This window comes from Staurois parvus, unplaced genomic scaffold (assembly GCF_062004578.1).
Source record: "Staurois parvus isolate SC_StPar_1 unplaced genomic scaffold, SC_StPar_1.0 ptg001311l, whole genome shotgun sequence".
Classification (NCBI taxonomy): Eukaryota; Metazoa; Chordata; class Amphibia; order Anura; family Ranidae; genus Staurois; species Staurois parvus.
The window spans coordinates 107,246-126,446 of NW_028319107.1; the positions used below are offsets into that span (position 1 = coordinate 107,246).

At 47.0% G+C, this 19,201-nt stretch overlaps 1 long non-coding RNA gene across 1 annotated transcript in view; it reads right to left on the reverse strand.

Moving 5' to 3' along the window:
* The window catches only part of LOC149437120 (uncharacterized), a 38,551-nt gene extending 23,339 nt beyond the window's left edge, over window positions 1–15,212 (reverse strand). The window contains exons 1-2 of the long non-coding RNA XR_016308179.1: window positions 15,070–15,212; window positions 854–1,022 (exon numbers count right to left, since the gene is read on the reverse strand). This is a non-coding gene — a long non-coding RNA (uncharacterized LOC149437120). The remainder of the gene's footprint in view (window positions 1–853; window positions 1,023–15,069) is intronic.
* Between the last annotated feature and the right edge of the window lie 3,989 nt (window positions 15,213–19,201).

Here is a 19,201-nt window from a genome sequence, read left to right on the forward strand (position 1 = left end):
TGTAATCTCCAAACACGGAAAGGTTTCTTCACAGTAAGAGCTGTGAGAATGTGGAATAGACTCCCTCCAGAGTTGGTTGTGGCCAGCTCAGTGGATTGCTGTAGGAAAGTCCTGGATTCTTTCTTGGATACACAGAATATAACTGGATATAACATTTATAGGGAAAGTTGATCCAGGAATATCCGATTGCCTCTCGGGGGATCAGGAAGGAATTTTTTTCCCCAGCAGGAGCAAATTGGATCGTGCTTTGCTGGGTTTTTTTGCCTTCCTCTGGATCACCTGTGGATATAGGATTAGAACTTTTTTTTTTTAATGGTTGAACTGGATGGACTTTTGTCTTTTTTCAACCAGACTAACTATGTAACTATGCTTATCTGCTCTGTGCAACGATATTGCACAGAGAGGCCTTTGCCTCCTCTTCTGGAGTCCCTTGCGGGCATTGTCAGGTTCTCTTTCCTCCAGCTGTCCCCTCAGCAAACCATGTGCTAAGGGGGCATCTGTGCAGGCACACTCCTGAGCTGGGTTGTGTGCATCCATAGATACACACAGAGCTGGTAAGCCACAGGAAGGAATTTTTTTTCCCCTGCAGGAGCAAATTGGATCGTGCTTTGCTGTTTTTTTTGCCTTCCTCTGGATCAACTGTGGGAGTAGGATAACTTTTTTTTTTTTAATGGTTGAACTGGATGGCCTTTTGTCATTTTTCAGCCAGACTAACTATGTAACTATATGTTGTGGAAGGAACCTTTTTGCCAGGGCTGGCAATGCTCAATGTGATACCTATAAAAAACACCTGCCACCATATTTCCAAGTAAAACATATAAAGACAGAAAGAAGAGAGAAAAGGACGACTTACACATCTACTGCAGCTCCTTTTGGTAGTGCTTCCCATATCAGCAATTCTTTACCCCCAGTCACCCAGCGGCAGAGCCCATCAGGAGTGCGAGAGACAGCGAGACACAGGAGGCGGGTGATGTCCGGGTGGGACAGTGTACTCAAGTACCGGCCTGTTTTTACATCTCGTACTACAAAAAAAGCAATAACATTTAATTGGGTCACTACACATGAATTACAAATCAGAAATCATTTTATGACATAACAATATTATTTCTGTGTAACTATTGAGCTAGTAAAAAGTAATCTATTTGTTGAACAGATATTAGTTTAGTGCTGCAAGTGGGTATAGAAAAGAATCATCCCCCCTTAAAAACAGCACATTTTATTGCTTTGCAGCCTAAAATGAAGACAGACACAGTTTTTGTTTTATACAGCTGTATTTACTCAGTGCAACTTATAACATCTAACTGAAAGATAGAACACCAACATGTCGAAAGAAAATAAGAAAAAATCAAAAACAGATTCACTGAGTTGTAAAAAGGATCCCCCCTTATTTCGTTGAACCCCCTTTTGCTTTAACCACTTCCCGACCGGCCGTTGCATATAAACGGCCGGATGGTGGCACTGCAGGGTCGGGTGGCCGTTTATAAACGGCCTCCCCGCACCCTGCTTGTCCGCGCTCCCTGGGAGCGCGCTGCACCGCGATCCGGTGCCCGCTGTGTCCTCCGGACACAGTGAAACACCGATCGTCGGACGGCACCTCTGTACGAGGTCTCGATCATGTGATCACTGATTGGCCAATCAGTGATCACATGCAAAGTAGTAGGCGAGATGTCACTTGTGACATCATTGCTTACTATATGTGAAATCTGTGAATGATCACAGAGGTCACATGGTACAAGGCTATTCACAACAGCCTTGTACCATGTGACAAGGTGTGACCAATCACAGCTCACACAGTATTTCTCAATGACTGCAAGAATGCACACAGAGAGAAAGAGAAATGATTGCTTTTACATCCTATATGGGTGTAAAAGCAATCAGTGTAAAAAAAAAAAAAAATCTTCATCATCCCCCACAAGTAGTACAGAGTCACCATGGTGACACTGTACTGCTAGGGTGACAGTATGTAAAAAAAAAAAAATATATATAAAAAAAAATGTTTAAAAATTATAATTTTTGGTTATAAACTAATTTGGATTTTTTTCTTTACTAAAAAGATAACGGAATAAATTTTGGCAAAGATTTATGATGAAATATTATTTATTTGCAAATTTTATAAAAAAAAACACTTTTTTTCAAAATTTTGACATTTTCATTTACATAGCAAAAAAAATAAAAATCCCAGCGGTGAATAAATACCACCAAAATAAAGCTTTATCTGTCTAAAAAAAAGGGAAAAAAATTCATTTCGGTACAGTGTTGCATGACCGCGCAATTGTCATTCAAAGTGTGATAGCGCTGAAAGGTGAAAATTGCCCTGGTCAGGAAGGGGGTAGAAGTGTCCGGTCTGGAAGGGGTTAATTCCATCCTTTAGTCTGTTGGGATGTCTCTACTAACTTTGCATATCTAGATTTTGCTCTTCTTTGCAGAACTGCTCAAGTTCAGTGACATTGGATGGGGACAGTTCGTGGACGAGTCTTCAAGTCATTCCACAGATTTTCAATGGGGTTGAGGTCTGGGCTCTGACTAGGCAATGCAAGGACATTCACTTTTTTTATCCTCCAACCATTGTGGGGTCATTTTTCCAGTGTGATTTGGGTCATAGTCATGTTGGAAGGAAAACCTTCTTTCCATTGACAACTTTCTGGAAGAGGGCAGCAGATTTTCCTCAAGAATGTGACGGGATTTTGTCCCATCCGTTTTTCCTTCTTTCTTGACAAGTGCTCCAGTCCCTGCTGCATATTCCCCCCTCCATGCTTTACTGTAGGAATGGTGGGATTTGGATGGTGAGCTGGATTGGATTTACACCAGACATATTGTTTAGTGTTGAGGCCAAATCATTCAGTTTTAGTCTCCTCTGACCAGAACCCCTTTCTCCATGCGGCCTCAGAATCTTCAAGGTGTGTTTTGGCAAAGCGCAGTGGAGACCGCATGTGGCCTTTCTTAAGGAGCAGCTTTTTTTTTCTTGCACCCCTCCCATACAAGCCACATTTGTGGAGGATTTGTGATATTGGTGTCACATGCACACAATGATCGCTCTTTGTCATCAATTCCTGACACGGCTTCAGAAATGCTGTAGGCCTCTTGGTCTCCTCTCTGACCAGTGTCCTCCTGGCTCTCTCATCCAGTTTGGAGCGACGTCCTGATCCAGGGAGGGTCTGTGTTATACCAAATACCTTCCACTTCTTATTAATAGACTTCATTCTGCTTCTAGGCATTGATAAAGCCTTTGAAATGTTTTTGTATCAATCTCCTGACTTGTGCCCGTCCACAACTTTATCCCGGAGATTTTTTGGCAGTGCCTTTGTCACAAGTTAGCTTGCAGCCTCTTGTGTGTCTACTCTTACCTCCTTGCTGCTCTTGTTTCCTTCACATGTGTGTTTGTCTGTGCTCACCTATGGGCATCGTCTGCTATTCCCTGGGTTTCATGTCCTCCCCTTTCATCACTTCCTGGGCCACCTCCTAGCTGGCTTGTCTATTTAAGACATGCTCAGTCTGTCTCACTTTGCCTGAGCAACTTCGTGTTGTTGGAGCTCCCGTGTGTTTCCTCTGTGAATTCTGTGTTGTCTATCTGTGTACCGACCCTGGCTTTGTTCCTGACCCTGCTTGTTTCCACCTGTCCTGTCCTCGGCTTGCCCATTGGATTCCCTGTGTCTTCTCCCGTTGTACCCTGCTCCTGCTAGCGGTCTCCTCCACCTCAGCTGGGTGTACCTGGGGGCCGCGACCTGATCCCTGCCTGCTGCAAGTCCATCCCCACTATCAGGGGCCCTGGTGAACAAGCAGGCTGGGGCTTAGACTCCGCACCCTGGGGAACCCCAAGCTGTGGACCTATAGAGCTCACTACCATAGGTTGTGACAGGATTGACACCCATAGTTGATTGTTTGCTTCAGTTGCACTACCGGGGACTGAAATGCTCCAGGAAAGCTCTTTTCATGTTGAGCTAATCAAAATGACGACAGCTGATCACAGTTGACAGTTAAGTGGCTTTGTGTGCCATTAAGAAGGTGATTAGCTACACCTGATTGAGTTTACAAGTCATTTTTAGGAGGGGGGTGATCCTTTTTCCACCTCAGTGATTCCGTTTTTCATATTTGGTGTTATATCTTTCACTTGGATGTTATAGGTTGTACTGAATAAATGCAGCTGGATAAAAAAACAAAAACTGTGTCTGTCTTCATTTCAGGCTGCAAAATAATAAAATGTGATTATTTTAAAAGGGGGACAATTCTTTTCTATACCCGCTGTATTTTATGGGAGCCTTTGCTAAGAGAAATATGAAGGCGGCCATAGTTGACCAACAGTAGACACAGGACAAAATCAATAGTTGCACTATATAGACAAATATTTGTGGACATTGACTATCACACCTATATACGTAGGCTTGTTGGACGTCCCACTCCAAAACCATGGGCATTAATATGGAGCTGCCCCCCCAACCCCCTTCCTTTTGCAGCCATAACATCCTCCACTCTTCTGAGAAGGCTTTTCAAAAAGATTTTGGAGTGTGTTGGAAATGTGTTCCTACTTAGCCAAAAGAGTATTGATGATGGATGAGAAGGCCTGGCTTTCCAATTCATCCCAAAGGTGTTCAGTAGTGTTGAGGTCAGGACTCTGTGCAGGTCACTCGAGTTCTGCCACATCAAACCTGTCAATCCATACTGGTTCTTTCTTGCTTACTTCTTCTCCACTCACATAGTCCTCTTCAACTTTTCATTTTTTTGCCTTTTCTACCATTACTGGGGCTTTGGCTGATTCAATGCTACCAAGAGGGAATATTCTACAGACAACGGTGGTTTTGAAGGGCTGGGACTGTACTTTGTACTCAAGGCAAGTAGTCATCTTGATTCTCTCTGTCCTTTATGCAACCTCTCCACCCTGGTACAAGTGCTACAGGTATCAATCATTATGGCTCCAGCCACTTACAACTGCATTGATGTATGGTGTGTTTGCTAATATATTATATATTCTTTCTCGTGTTTCCTCTCCAAAACCGAGCTCCTCATCTTTCCCCTGCCAACACCCCCCCCCCATCCTATCCATCATCACCAACAACTCCACTATCACTCCCGCCCCGCAAGCCAAAGTCCTTGGCGTCATTCTTGACGCGAACCTCTCCCTCCAACCGCATGTCAAATCACTCACAAACACATGCAGGCTCCATCTTCGCAACATTGCCAAGATACGCTCCTTCCTCAACCCAGACACCACCAAACTTCTAGTACACTCCCTCATCATCTCATGCCTTGACTACTGCAACTCCCTCCTCACTGGCCTACCCAAGTGCAGGCTCTCCCCGCTCCTGACCATCCTGAACTCAGCTGCCAGACTCATCCACCTCACCACCCGCTCCACCTCTGCCACCCCCCTCTGCCTCTCCCTCCACTGGCTCCCGATTGCCCAACGCATCAAATTTAAACTCCTAACCCTGACCTACAAAGCCGTTCACAACACTTCCCCTGACTACCTCACCAACCTGAACACCAAGTACCACCCTACCCGTACCCTTCGCTCCTCACAGGACCTCCTTCTATCCTGCTCCCTGGTCTCCTCCTCCCATGCACGACTGCAGGACTTCTCCAGGTCCTCCCCCATCCTCTGGAACTCACTGCCCCAATCCATCAGACTGTCGCCTTCCCTATTCACATTCAGGCGCTCCCTCAAAACCCATCTCTTCAGGGAAGCCTACCCCACCCTCACCTAACGGCCATCCTCCCTCATTCCTCCCACCACTTCATCCCCCTCAGCCACTTCCTACTGTACCTTTACCCCCTCCCTCCTAGATTGTAAGCTCGTAAGAGTAGGGCCCTCTTACCCCTCGTACATTGTTTGTTGTTGTTGTACTGTGCCATGTATTGTCCCCCCTATTGTACAGCGCTGAGCAAACCCTTTGGCGCTATATAAACTCGTAGTAATAATAATAGTGTTTCTTATTTTATGTTTTTCATGTTCCGAATTCTTTTTGCACTACCAGTTGGTATCTAGTTTACCTTATTGTTATGCTTCCCTTTCCTCAGATTGGGGATGTCCTGTAACTTCTGATATTTTGTATATTGAAATAAAAAATTTTTTTTTCAATAAACTAATATTGAACACAAAATTGTCAATCCATGTCCTTATGGAGCTGGTTTTGTACACAGGGGCCCAGTCATGCTGGACCAGAAAATGGCCTTCCTCAAACTGTTACCACAAGTAACAGTTGCCATTGTGTGCCTATGTGAAGCCAAGCTATCTGCAAGAAGTCCCCGCAAAGTCCCACTGTTGAAAAAAAGACGTGTGCTGAAGAGGTTACAATCTGCCAAAGAGCACATTGACTGGCCTAAAGAGAAATGGCGCAACATTTTGTGGACTGATGGAAGTAAGATTGTTCTTTTTGGGTCTAGTGGCCAGAGACAGTTTGTCAGACGACCCCCAAACACTGAATTCAAGCCACAGTACACTGTGAAGACCGTGAAGCATGGTGGTGCAAGCATCATGATATGGGGATGTTTCTCATACTACGGTGTTGGGCCTATTTATCGCATACCAGGGATCATGGATCAGTTTGAATACATCAGAATACTTGAAGAGGTCATGCTGCCTTATGCTGAAGAGGAAATGCCCTTGAAATGGGGGTTCCAACAAGACAACGACCTCAAACACACCAGTAAACGTGCAACATCTTGGTTCCAGACCAACAAGATTGACGTTACGGAGTGGCCAGCCCAATCCCCGGATCTTCATCCAATAGAAAACTTGTGGGGTGACATCAAAAATGCCATTTCTGAGGAAAAACCAAGAAATAGAGAAGAACTGTGGAATGTGGTCCAATCATCCTGGGCTGGAATACCTGATCACAGGGGCCAGAAGTTGGGGGACTCCATGCAACACAGATGTACAGCAGTTCTCAGAAACAGTGCGACTACAACCAAATATTCATGAAGTCATTCAAAGGAAAGCAAAATCTTCAAACATTTCTCAGTTTATATAGTGAATGTTTGAGTTTGTAAAGAAGAATACAAACACTGCTATTTTTTTGAACCGTCTAATATTCACTTTTCTTCCATTTTTTTAGAGGAACAACACAAATTTGATCTATTTTCCTTCATGTTTTGATTAGGAATAGAATGTGTCGTGTTCCCAATGCATTTGTGTGGATGGAAATAAAAGCTATCAGAAGGATTTTCAGCTTTATTCACTTTTTTCAACACACTGCTATTATTTTGAACACAACCGTATATAAAAAAACAAAACATAAAAATAAAAAATATTTTTATAAATCCAAACTCCAAAAATGTGCCCAAAAATGCAAGATATGAAAAAAACGCACAAAAAAATAAAAAAAGCATCAGAAAAAAATGTATAATAAAACACTAAATAAATAGGAAACACGTATGTAAAAAGTTCAAAGGTGTATAAACGCCAAGTGATCCAATGACTTTTCCAAATGTGCAGGTGATAAGGTGGATGTGCGTGCCAACCAATAAAGATCCCACTGAGGATAAGGTTCAGGTTTATTTTCACATTTATTGTTTATAATTTAATTTTATTATTACGTCAGCGCTGCACCATTGCATTTCTGATTTACACTTGTCACATGGTATATGGATTAGGTGTTAGCAGCTCCCAAAGGTTAGGACAGGGGTGGGCAAACTTTTTGACTTGAGGGCCGCAATGAGTTCATATATTGGACCCGGGGCCCGACCAAGAGTAGATGAATGATGTGTATGTGTCATCCATAGTAAGTATAGTAATATTCCCCCATAGTAAGCATAGTAATTAATCCCCCATATAGTAATTCATCCCCCATAGTAATTCATCCCCCATAGTAATACATCCCCCATATAGTAATTCATCCCCCATAGTAATTCATCCCCCATATAGTAATTCATCCCCCATAGTAATTCATCCCCCATATAGTAATTCATCCCCCATAGTAATTCATCCCCCATATAGTAATTCATCCCCCATAGAAATTCATCCCCCATAGAAATTCATCCCCCATATAGTAATTCATCCCCCATAGTAATTCATCCCCCATAGTAATTCATCCCCCATATAGTAATTCATCCCCCATAGTAATTCATCCCCCATATAGTAATTCATCCCCCATAGTAATTCATCCCCCATATAGTAATTCATCCCCCCTATAGTAATTCATCCCCCCTATAGTAATTCATCCCCCATAGTAATTCATCCCCCATATAGTAATTCATCCCCCATAGTAATTCATCCCCCATATAGTAATTCATCCCCCCTATAGTAATTCATTCCCCATATTAATTCATCCCCCATATTAATTCATCCCTCATATAGTATTTCATCCCCCACAGTACTATTCCCCCCCAAGTAGTAAGCCAAGTCCCCCCCGTGTCAATTCACTTACCTTTGCTCCGCGCGTTCCTCTCGCCGTGTTCCCGCGCCGTTCCGGTCTTCAGGGCGGACTGTGAGAGGAGCCTAGCTCCCCTCACGTTCCTCACGCTGCCCCGCCTACACACATCCTGACAGCCGATGTTTGCCACGCTCCGCGGGCCGGATTAAAAGGTCCGCCGGGCCGTATACGGCCCGCGGGCCGTAGTTTGCCCATTGCTGGGTTAGGAGGTACTTTAGCTAGGAGCACAGGAGGATCACACCATTATTACTATAGGGGCTCTCCCGCCTCCCTCTCTTTTGTTTTTTGTCGAAAGCTGAGCTTTACCAGAAACCCCTGGCCAGCTCCCCAGGATCCTTCGGTCCGCGATCTATCACCACACCCCAGACCTTAGCTGATGAGTAGATACTGCAAACCCAGTAGTGATGGAAATGATACGTGTGATTTTAGAAGGTTCCAGTTCTCCAGTTTTAGGAAAGTTGGATTTTGGAAAAGACAGCACAGAGGTAAGTCTAATTAATGTATTATATTTAACTCCCGCTGTTCTTTCCAGAATAAATTCCTGGCAGGAAGAGGTAAGCTTTGACACGATCAGAATGTGACAGAGCTTAGCTTCTTAGAGCTTTGCCCACCATTCGGATGTTGTAGGACAGCTTGGCAGTCGGCTGCAGGTATGTGTACCTCCAGGGGTCTGCACTTTAGACTTTTATTTAGATGACAGAATCTTTTTACATCTTGGTAGACTTCAGAGTGAGAGCACCATCAAAAGAGGTAAGATTTCTTTAGTTCCCGAGTCTAATTAAACGCATGGCACTAGCGGGCCTGGTACACAGTTATATTAGATGTGCGGCTTTATTTACAGGGAGCACTTTTTAATATGATCAGAATGCAAGTCTTTATTTAAAGTCACACAGGATATAGTTTCAGTAGATATCACACGTAGGCAGGGGTGGACTGACCATTTGGAAACTCGGGCACTGCCCGAGGGCCCAGGGTCAGTAGGGGGCCCCATGAGATGCCCCTGGTACCTTTTTCATAAGGTTTTGTGAGTTTGGGCAAGGACACAGGGGCCCCGTGATCCCCTACTGCCCGGGGGGGCCCATGAGTTGTAAGTCCGCCCCTGCGCGTAGGTTATTATTATAATGTTTATCTGAAAAAAATATTTGATGTAAGGGACACTTCTGAACGATGGAAACTGACTGCTGAAAAATGTAGGTTAGCCGCGTTTGCATAACGTGTTTATGTGCGTTTGCGTTTAGAAGCTTTTTTTTTAAAGATAAGCACAGGAGAACATCCCAAATGCCCAGAATGCACTGAAAAGTGGTAAATTATTAACTATTTCAGACTGTTTCAGAGAAATACAGAGAGTAGAAGCAGAGACAGCAGTATGTGTTGAGATTAGCTTAGGTGTGAGTTGCTCATTAACATTTCTTTTGTTTCCAAGGGTGGGAAAGGTGTCTGGTGGAGGGAGTCATTAAGGTCACCTGGCAGGGGGTCTTCATGAGGAATTTGAGGTGTGAATGGTCATTAACATATCTTTTGTTTCAAAGGGTGGAAGAGGTCTGAGGTGTGAATGGTCATTAACATATCTTTTGTTTCCAAGGGTGGGAGAGGTCTGAGGTGTGAATGGTCATTAACATATCTTGTTTACAAGGGTGGGAGAGGTCTGAGGTGTGAATGGTCATTAACATATCTTGTTTACAAGGGTGGGAGAGGTCTGAGGTGTGAATGGTCATTAACATATCTTTTGTTTCCAAGGGTGGGAGAGGTCTGAGGTGTGAATGGTCATTAACATATCTTTTTTTCCAAGGGTGGGAGAGGTCTGAGGTGTGAATGGTCATTAACATATCTTTTTTTCCAAGGGTGGGAAAGGTGTCTGGTGGAGGGAGTCATTAAGGTCACCTGGCAGGGGTCTTAATGAGGAATTTGAGGTGTGACTATTCATTAACATATCCTTTTTTTCCAAGGGTGGGAGAGGTTTGAGGTGTGAATGGTCATTAATATATCTTTTGTTTCCAAGGGTGGGAGAGGTCTGAGGTATGAATGGTCATTAACATATCTTTTGTTTCCAAGGGTGGGAAAGGTATCTGGTGGAGGGAGTCATTAAGGTCACCTGGCAGGAGGTCTTAATGAGGAATTTGAGGTGTGACTATTCATTAACATATCCTTTTTTTCCAAGGGTGGGAGAGGTTTGAGGTGTGAATGGTCATTAACATATCTTTTGTTTCCAAGGGTGGGAGAGGTCTGAGGTATGAATGGTCATTAACATATCTTTTGTTTCCAAGGGTGGGAAAGGTATCTGGTGGAGGGAGTCATTAAGGTCACCTGGCAGGAGGTCTTCATGAGGAATTTGAGGTGTGAATGTTCATTAACATATCTTTTGTTTCCAAGGGTGGGAGAGGTCTGAGGTGTGAATTGGTCATTACAATGTGTGACAAGCTCCATAGGAACATCCTGTGTTCAGTGTTTTGTCCATCTGAGTACCTTGAAAATGCTTTGCATGCATTTTTCATGGTGAAAAAAGGCTCTGGACAGCATCGGGAACTGGAAGAGTTAAAAAAAATTATCAAAAGCAAACGCTTATAAACGTGATTTGCCGCCTTTAGCCACATTTACAAGTGGTTTGCGTTTGAAACGCTGATAAAATCGACTGCTGAACGCAAGTTTTCTGCGTTCAAAAAAAGACTGTAAACTCGAAATGCCTGTAAACGACTGTAAATGAAGATGTGTACATGGACACTAAGACTGCAACACTACAAAGTAGAAGCCACAGTCTGAATATGCAATGAATAAACATGGCTGCCCCCACATACGCACACAGTATAATTACAAGCTATACACCGGAGTACTGAGGCCCATTCCATCTGAGCCGAGTCCCGAGGAGACCTGAGTATATGATATTTTCCATTGATGCTTTCACATCCTTTGCATTTGGAGAGCCCTGTGGTGGTCACCCCTCGGGCTGTTTGTCAGGACCCTTGCTTATTTGACTGCTGTCATGGATAGTTGCAGAGTGAAAACAGAAAGAAAGCGCACCAACCTTGCGCACTACCTCAATAAAAAGCTGTGATTTTATTAACATGCAATGTATAATCACAAACAAAGCAGTATAACAGGCGTATAAAATCCTAAAAGGACCACTGAAATGCAAGACCAGTGCGAATCAACTGGGAGACTCTCAAAGTTCAACTGACGCGTTTCGAGGGGGGTCCCTTCTTCCTCAGAGCTCTTTTATAGCACTGTCAATTTACGCAGCGCTTTACATATATATTGTACATTCACATCAGTCCCTAACCCTCAAGGGGTGTACAATCTAAGGTCCCTAACTCACATTCATACATACACATACTAGGGACAATTTAGACAGGAGCCAATTCACCTATCAGCATGTCTTTGGAGAGTGGGAGGAAACCGGAGTACCCGGAGGAAACCCATGCAGGCACAGGGAGAACATGCAAACTCCAGGCAGGTGTTGCCGTGGTTGGGATTTGAACCAACGACCCCAGTACTGCCAGGCTTAAGTGATAAAAACTAAGCCACTGTGCTGCCCATAATATAATTTTAACATGCTACTAACATTATTACCATCCTGTTCACAAGTATATTTAAAAAATAAGAAACTGACTACAGGATTCCTGTTACTACACCTTCCTAACCTTAAAGTGTTTGTAAAGCTTCAGCTTTCCTAAAAAACAAGTATGTCATACTTACCTGCTCTGTGTAATGGTTTTGCACAGAGCAGCCCCAATTCTCTTCCTCTCAGGTCCCTCGCTGGCGCTCCTGGCTCCTCCTCTTCAGCCAGTGTACTCGTGCAGGCTCGCTCCTGAGTCCGTTGCCTGCGTCCATAGACACAGCCAGTGGGGCACACCACCTGCTCCCTTGTCACAAAGTGTGACTGACATCAGCAGGAGCCATTGGCTATTGATCTGCCCTGTGAGGAGGAACAGAGCCGGGAGCTGCTCTCATGCACAGCACTGTATAACGATGGGACTTAGATAAGTATAAGGACGGGGGGGGGGGGGCTGGGGAGAAACCCAAGCACAGGATTATTTACCTTCATGCATAGAATCTGATGACCTGTGATGTTGTCAGACCCTTGAAAAAAAAGTTATAGGGCTTCAGGTAAGAGGGTGTCTTTTTTTAAATAGATTTCTACTTTAAAAATGGAAGTGATTTAAGGTGGTTCTAAAGGGAAAAGGTTTTTTTCCCTGAATCCAATCTCCGCATTTAGTGAAAAAAAACCTTCTGTGTGTAGCCCCCCTCAAACTTACCGGAGTCCAATCTTGATCCAGTGCTGTGCCCAAGAGCAGAGGCTCTCTCTCCCCTCATTCGCTCCTGCTGCTGTCAATCACAGCCTGTGAAGGGAGAGAGGGCGGGGGCGGGGATGAGCTGCATTGTGTGTGTCAATGGACACACAGGACAGCTCGGGATTGAGCCCGCATGAGTGCCCCCATAGCAAGCAGTTTACTATGGGGGCACTCAGTGGGGGGGGGGGGGAGCAAAGGGAGTCGGTGGGGGATCCTAGCAGAGAAGGATTTGGGCTGCTCTGTGCAAAACTATTGCACAGAGCAGGTAATTATGATATGTTATTTAAACCCTTCCCGTCTACGCCTCCCAACCCATTAAGTGGTTCTAAATGCCGGGAGGTGGAGGTGGGCATTCCGATCATGTGACCGCTGTGATTGGCAATTACAGCGGTCACGTGATCAGAAAGCTCCCAATTTCAAGTATGCATTGGGAGCTTTCTGGTACCCATTAGTTACTGTGGTGGGAGCACGCGCTCAGCACAGTAATGTGTTTATTTATTTGTTTGTTACAGGTACTTGTATAGCACTTTACATATATATTGTACATTCACATCAGTCCCTAACCCTCAAGGGGCGTACAATCTAAGGTCCCTAACCCTCAAGGGGCGTACAATCTAAGGTCCCTAACCCTCAAGGGGCGTACAATCTAAGGTCCCTAACTCACATTCATACATACACATAGTAGAGACCAATTAGACAGGAGCCAATTCACCTACCAGCATGTCTTTGGAACGTGGGAGGAAACTGGAGTACATGGAGGAAACTCACGCAGGCACAGGGAGAACATGCAAACTCCAGGCAGGTAGTGCTGTGGTTAGGAACTGAACCGGCAACCCCTGTGATGCTAGGTGGACGTGCTAACCACTTAGTGGATATATGCAGCCACTTGGTGTTAAAGCCCACCTGACAAGAGGCTGCATATTTGCGCCACGTTGGTGGGAACTGGTTACAAAAAAATTCCCTTTACCACAATTTAACCGCCTCCCACCCACCATATAAGGAAATGACGGACGGGCGGCGGTTCTCACGTTCTGGGAGGACATCATATGACGTCCTCCCACTCAAACTGCGCATGCGTGCCCCCGGGGGTTTGCGGCAATCGGTGGTGCGCTGTGTCCCTGGGACACAACGGATCACCGATCAGAGTAAAGAGCTGATGACGTAGGCTCTGTCATGTGATCAGCTGTGTCCAATCACAACGGATCGCATGTAAACAAGGAAATGCTGGTTATCGTCAGTCCTCTCCTCATGCTGAGAGCGTGTGAGGAGAGGAGGGCCGGTAATCAACATTCCTCAGAGGGGACATCTACACTGATCATCAGGGCATTAATGATCAGGGCAGCCGCATCAGCACTACCTGTCAGTGCCCATCAATGCCACATATCAGTGCCCATCAGAGCTGCCTTTCAGTGCCAGCTATCAGTACCAGTCAGTGCCACCCAGGGGCAGACTGACAACTCATGGGGCCCCGGGCAATAGGGGATCATGGGGCCCCTGTGTCCTTGCCCAAACTCAAAAAAGCCTATGAAAAAGGCACCAGGGGCATCTCATCGGGCCCCCTACTGACCACGGGCCCTCGGGCAGTGCCTGAGTTTCCAAATGGTCAGTCCGCCCCTGGTGCCACCTATCAGTGCCAGGCAGTGTCGCATATCAGTGCTGCCAATCAGTGGCACCTATTAGTGCCAGTCAGTGCCCATCAGTGCCACCTAACAATTCAAATCAGTGCAGCCTGTCAGTGCTCATCAGTGATACCTGTCAACGCTCACAAGTGATGCCTGTTAATGCCTATCAGTGCCACCTACCAGTGCCTCCTCATCAGTGCCACCTATCAGTGCCCATCAGTACAGCCTATCAGTGCCCATCAGAGCAGCCTATCAGTGCCCATCAGTGCAGCCTATCAGTGCCCATCAGTGTAGCCTCATTAGCGCACATCAGCGAAGGAGAAAAATTACTTATTTACAAAATTTTATAACAGAAACCAAGAAAAACTTTTTCTTACAAAATTTTCAGTCTTTTTTAGTTTGTTTAGCAAAAAATAAAATAAAACAGTGGCGAATAAATACCACCAAAAGAAAGCTCTATCTGTCTCAAAACAATTATACAAATTTTGTTTGGGTACAATGTTGCATGACCGCGCAATTGTCATTCAAAGTGTGACAGCGCTGAAAGCTGAAAATTGGCCTGGGCAGGAAGGGGGTAGAAGTGTCCGGTCTGGAAGGGGTTAATTCCATCCTTTAGTCTGTTGGGATGTCTCTACTAACTTTGCATATCTGTATAAGTGCCCGGTAGGCGAGGGGTTCAAGGCCTATGTACACGGATGTCTGCAGGCATAATAATCCCGGCATCTTTCCATGCTAGGGAACTGAAGGTGACGCATGCGTGGGTACAAGCAGATGCAGGGAAGCATTGCCATTTACCTGGTTATGGCCGTGTGCAGCTATTCACTTCTACGGTTGCCTGCGGTTCCCCGAGTGTTAAAAAAATTGTACGTGTATGACGACGTCCCTGAAGCTGCCACAAATGTCAGTTAGGTAACATTTGCAGTCAATGGAACTGCTATTTTCCAGGGATTTTGTTGCTGCGTTGTTCACCAATTCATCTGTTCACCTGGTTATGAAACTGTCAGCGTCAGCAGCTGCCTGTGTTATACAACACGGCTATTGATAAGAGCTGCACAAGTGGGTGCCGTATAGACGATGGAGGACGGTTATGTCATGTTAGCAAGCTACAAACCAACACAGAAACAAGGGATATCTGTCAGAAAATGACGAGTGTGATAATGATACCCTCCGTACAGTCATTGCTGGTTCTTATTTCACATGCCTTTCCGTTATCATTTCCTTTAACCACTTCAAGTCCGGACACTCTTACCCCCTTCCAGTCCGGACACTTTCACCCCCTTCCAGTCCGGACACTTTCACCCCCTTCCAGTCCGGACACTTTCCCCCCCTTCCAGTCCGGACACTTTCACCCCTTCCAGTCCGGACACTTTCACCCCCTTCCAGTCCGGACACTTTCACCCCCTTCCAGTCCGGACACTTTCACCCCCTTCCAGTCCGGACACTTTCCCCCCCCTTCCAGTCCGGACACTTTCCCCCCCTTCCAGTCCGGACACTTTCCCCCCTTCCTGTCCGGACACTTTCACCCCCTTCCAGTCCGGACACTTTCACCCCCTTCCAGTCCGGACACTTTCACCCCTTCCAGTCCGGACACTTCCCCCCCCCCCTTCCAGTCCGGACACTTTCCCCCCCTTCCAGTCCGGACACTTTCCCCCCTTCCAGTCCGGACACTTTCCCCCCCTTCCAGTCCGGACACTTTCCCCCCTTCCAGTCCGGACACTTTCCCCCCCTTCCAGTCCGGACACTTTCCCCCCCTTCCAGTCCGGACACTTTCACCCCCTTCCAGTCCGGACACTTTCACCCCCTTCCAGTCCGGACACTTTCACCCCCTTCCAGTCCGGACACTTTCACCCCCTTCCAGTCCGGACACTTTCACCCCCTTCCAGTCCGGACACTTTCACCCCCCTTCCAGTCCGGACACTTTCACCCACTTCCAGTCCGGACACTTTCACCCCCTTCCTGCCCAGGCCAATTTTCAGCTTTCAGCGCTGTCACACTTTAACAATTGCGCAACTGTGATCAGTAAGTGACATCTTGCTTACTACTATTCATGTGATCACTGATTGGCCAATCAGTGATCACATGATCGGGACCTCACACAGAGGTTCCATACAGCGATCGTTGTACCGGATCGCGGTGCATGTGCTCCCAGGGAGCGCGCACAGGCAGGGAATGCGGGAGGACGTTTATAAACGGCCACCCACTCCTGCACTTTCAGGAACACCAGGGATTTTACACAGAGGAAGCAATACAAAGAGAACAGGAAACGTTGGGTGGACATATTCTTGAACTAAAATGGCGCTGATCAGTATCCTCGCACGTCATTGAGAAATACAAGCTGTGTGTCACGGTGGTAGATGAGACTTGCAGTGCATTCATTCACAGATTGCTGTGAATGAATGACATGGCTATGTGGGCGGAGCCCCTACACAGCCAAGCTGTTTTTGAAAAGTGACAGCGGGTGCTGACCCCCAAAATCCTAAACACTTACCCGGCTCCTCTGCAGCACTGCTCCGCTCTCGTCTTGGTCTCACAGGAGACACTGAGGGCTCCTGTTGCTGCTGATCACACTCCTGTGACGAGGAAGTGGGGGGCATGCCATACCGGCGCTCAGCCTGGCTCGAGAGTGTGCGCACACGGGTGCCCCCATAGCACTAAACTTGCTAAGGAGGCACCCAGAGAAAGGAAGAGTTACAGCCCCTGTGGGGGACTACCAAAGTGGAGGTAAGGGACCACTCTGCAATATCATTGCACACAGCAGTTGTCGTTGCAGGAAAGAAAATTGTACAATGTATGGCCTGCTTAAGTAAAAACCTATTTTTGATTTTAATGGAAAAAAAAACTGCTTTAAAGCGGAGTTCTTTCAAAAGAGGAAGGTCCGCTTTAAGGCTTTGTCCCCCCCTCCCCATTAAGAATTGGCACCTTTGGGGAGCGGGGGGGAGGGGATACCCAAATCTGACAGGTATCCGCTGCAATCGCATAGGCGACTGCAAAGCGGAAGTTGTCCTCACCTTTCCCCCCCCATAGTTTTCTGGGACACGTGCCACCAGAAGACTACGGGACCATTCATGATCGCCTAAGGAGGAAGTTGTCCTCTCCCCTCCTTCCCCATACTCTTCTGGGACACGTGCCACCAGAGAACTACGGGACCATTCACGATTGCCTAAGGCGGAACTTGTCCTCACCCCCCCCCCCCCCATAGTTTTCTGGGACACGTGCCACCAGAAGACTACGGGACCATTCATGATCGCCTAAGGAGGAAGTTGTCCTCTCCCCTCCTTCCCCATACTCTTCTGGGACACGTGCCACCAGAGAACTACGGGACCATTCACGATTGCCTAAGGCGGAACTTGTCCTCACCCCCCCCCCCCCATAGTCTTCTGGGACACATGCCACCAGAAGACTACGGGACCATTCACGATCGCCTAAGGCGGAAGTTGTCCTCCCCCCTCCCTCCCTGTAGTCTTCTGAGACACATGCCACCAGAAGACTACGGGACCATTCATGATCGCCTAAGGAGGAAGTTGTCCTCTCCCCTCCTTCCCCATACTCTTCTGGGACACGTGCCACCAGAGAACTACGGACCATTCACGATTGCCTAAGGCGGAACTTGTCCTCACCCCCCCCCCCCCCATAGTCTTCTGGGACACATGCCACCAGAAGACTACGGGACCATTCACGATCGCCTAAGGCGGAAGTTGTCCCTCCCCCCTCCCTCCCTGTAGTCTTCTGAGACACGTGCCACCGAAAACTACGGGACCATTCACGATCGCCTAAGGTGGAACTTGTCCCCCCCCCCCCATAGTCTTCTGGGACACATGCCACCAGAAGACTACGGGACCATTCACGATCGCCTAAGGGGGAAGTTGTCCTCCCTCCTCCCTCCCTGTAGTCTTCTGAGACACGTGCCACCAGAAGTCTACAGGACCATTCATGATTGCCTAAGACGGAAGATGTCCTCACTCCCCCCATAGTCTTCTGGGACACGAGCCACCAGAAGACTATGGGACCATTCACGATCGTCTATGGCGGAAGTTGTCCTCCCTCCCCATAGTCTTCTGGGAAACGTGCCATTAGAAGACTACGGGACCATTCACGATCGCCTAAGACGGAAGTTGTCCTCACCCCCCCCCCCCATAGTCTTTTGGGACACGTGCCACCAGAAGACTACGGGACCATTCACGATCACCTAAGGCAGAACTTGTCCTCACCCCCCCCCCCCATAGTCTTTTGGGACACGTGCCACCAGAAGACTACGGGACCATTCATGATCGCCTAAGGCGGAAGTTGTCCTCACCCCCCCCCCCATAGTCTTCTGGGACACGTGCCACCAGAAGACTACGGGACCATTCACGATCGCCTAAGGCGGAACTTGTCCTCACCCCCCCCATAGTCTTCTGGGACACATGCCACCAGAAGACTACGGGACCATTCACGATCGCCTAAGGGGGAAGTTGCCCTCCCTCCCTGTAGTCTTCTGAGACACGTGCCACCAGAAGACTACGGGACCATTCATGATTGCCTAAGACGGAAGATGTCCTCACTCCCCCCATAGTCTTCTGGGACACGTGCCACCAGAAGACTATGGGACCATTCACGATCGCCTAAGGCGGAAGTTGTCCTCCCTCCCCGTAGTCTTCTGGGAAACGTGCCACCAGAAGACTACGGGACCATTCACGATCGCCTAAGACGGAAGTTGTCCTCACCCCCCCCCATAGTCTTTTGGGACACGTGCCACCAGAAGACTACGGGACCATTCACGATAACCTAAGGCGGAAGTTGTCCTCACCCCCCCCCCCCCCCATAGTCTTTTGGGACACGTGCCACCAGAAGACTATGGGACCATTCATGATCGCCTAAGGCGGAAGTTGTCCTCACCCCCCCCATAGTCTTCTGGGACACGTGCCACCAGAAGACTACGGGACCATTC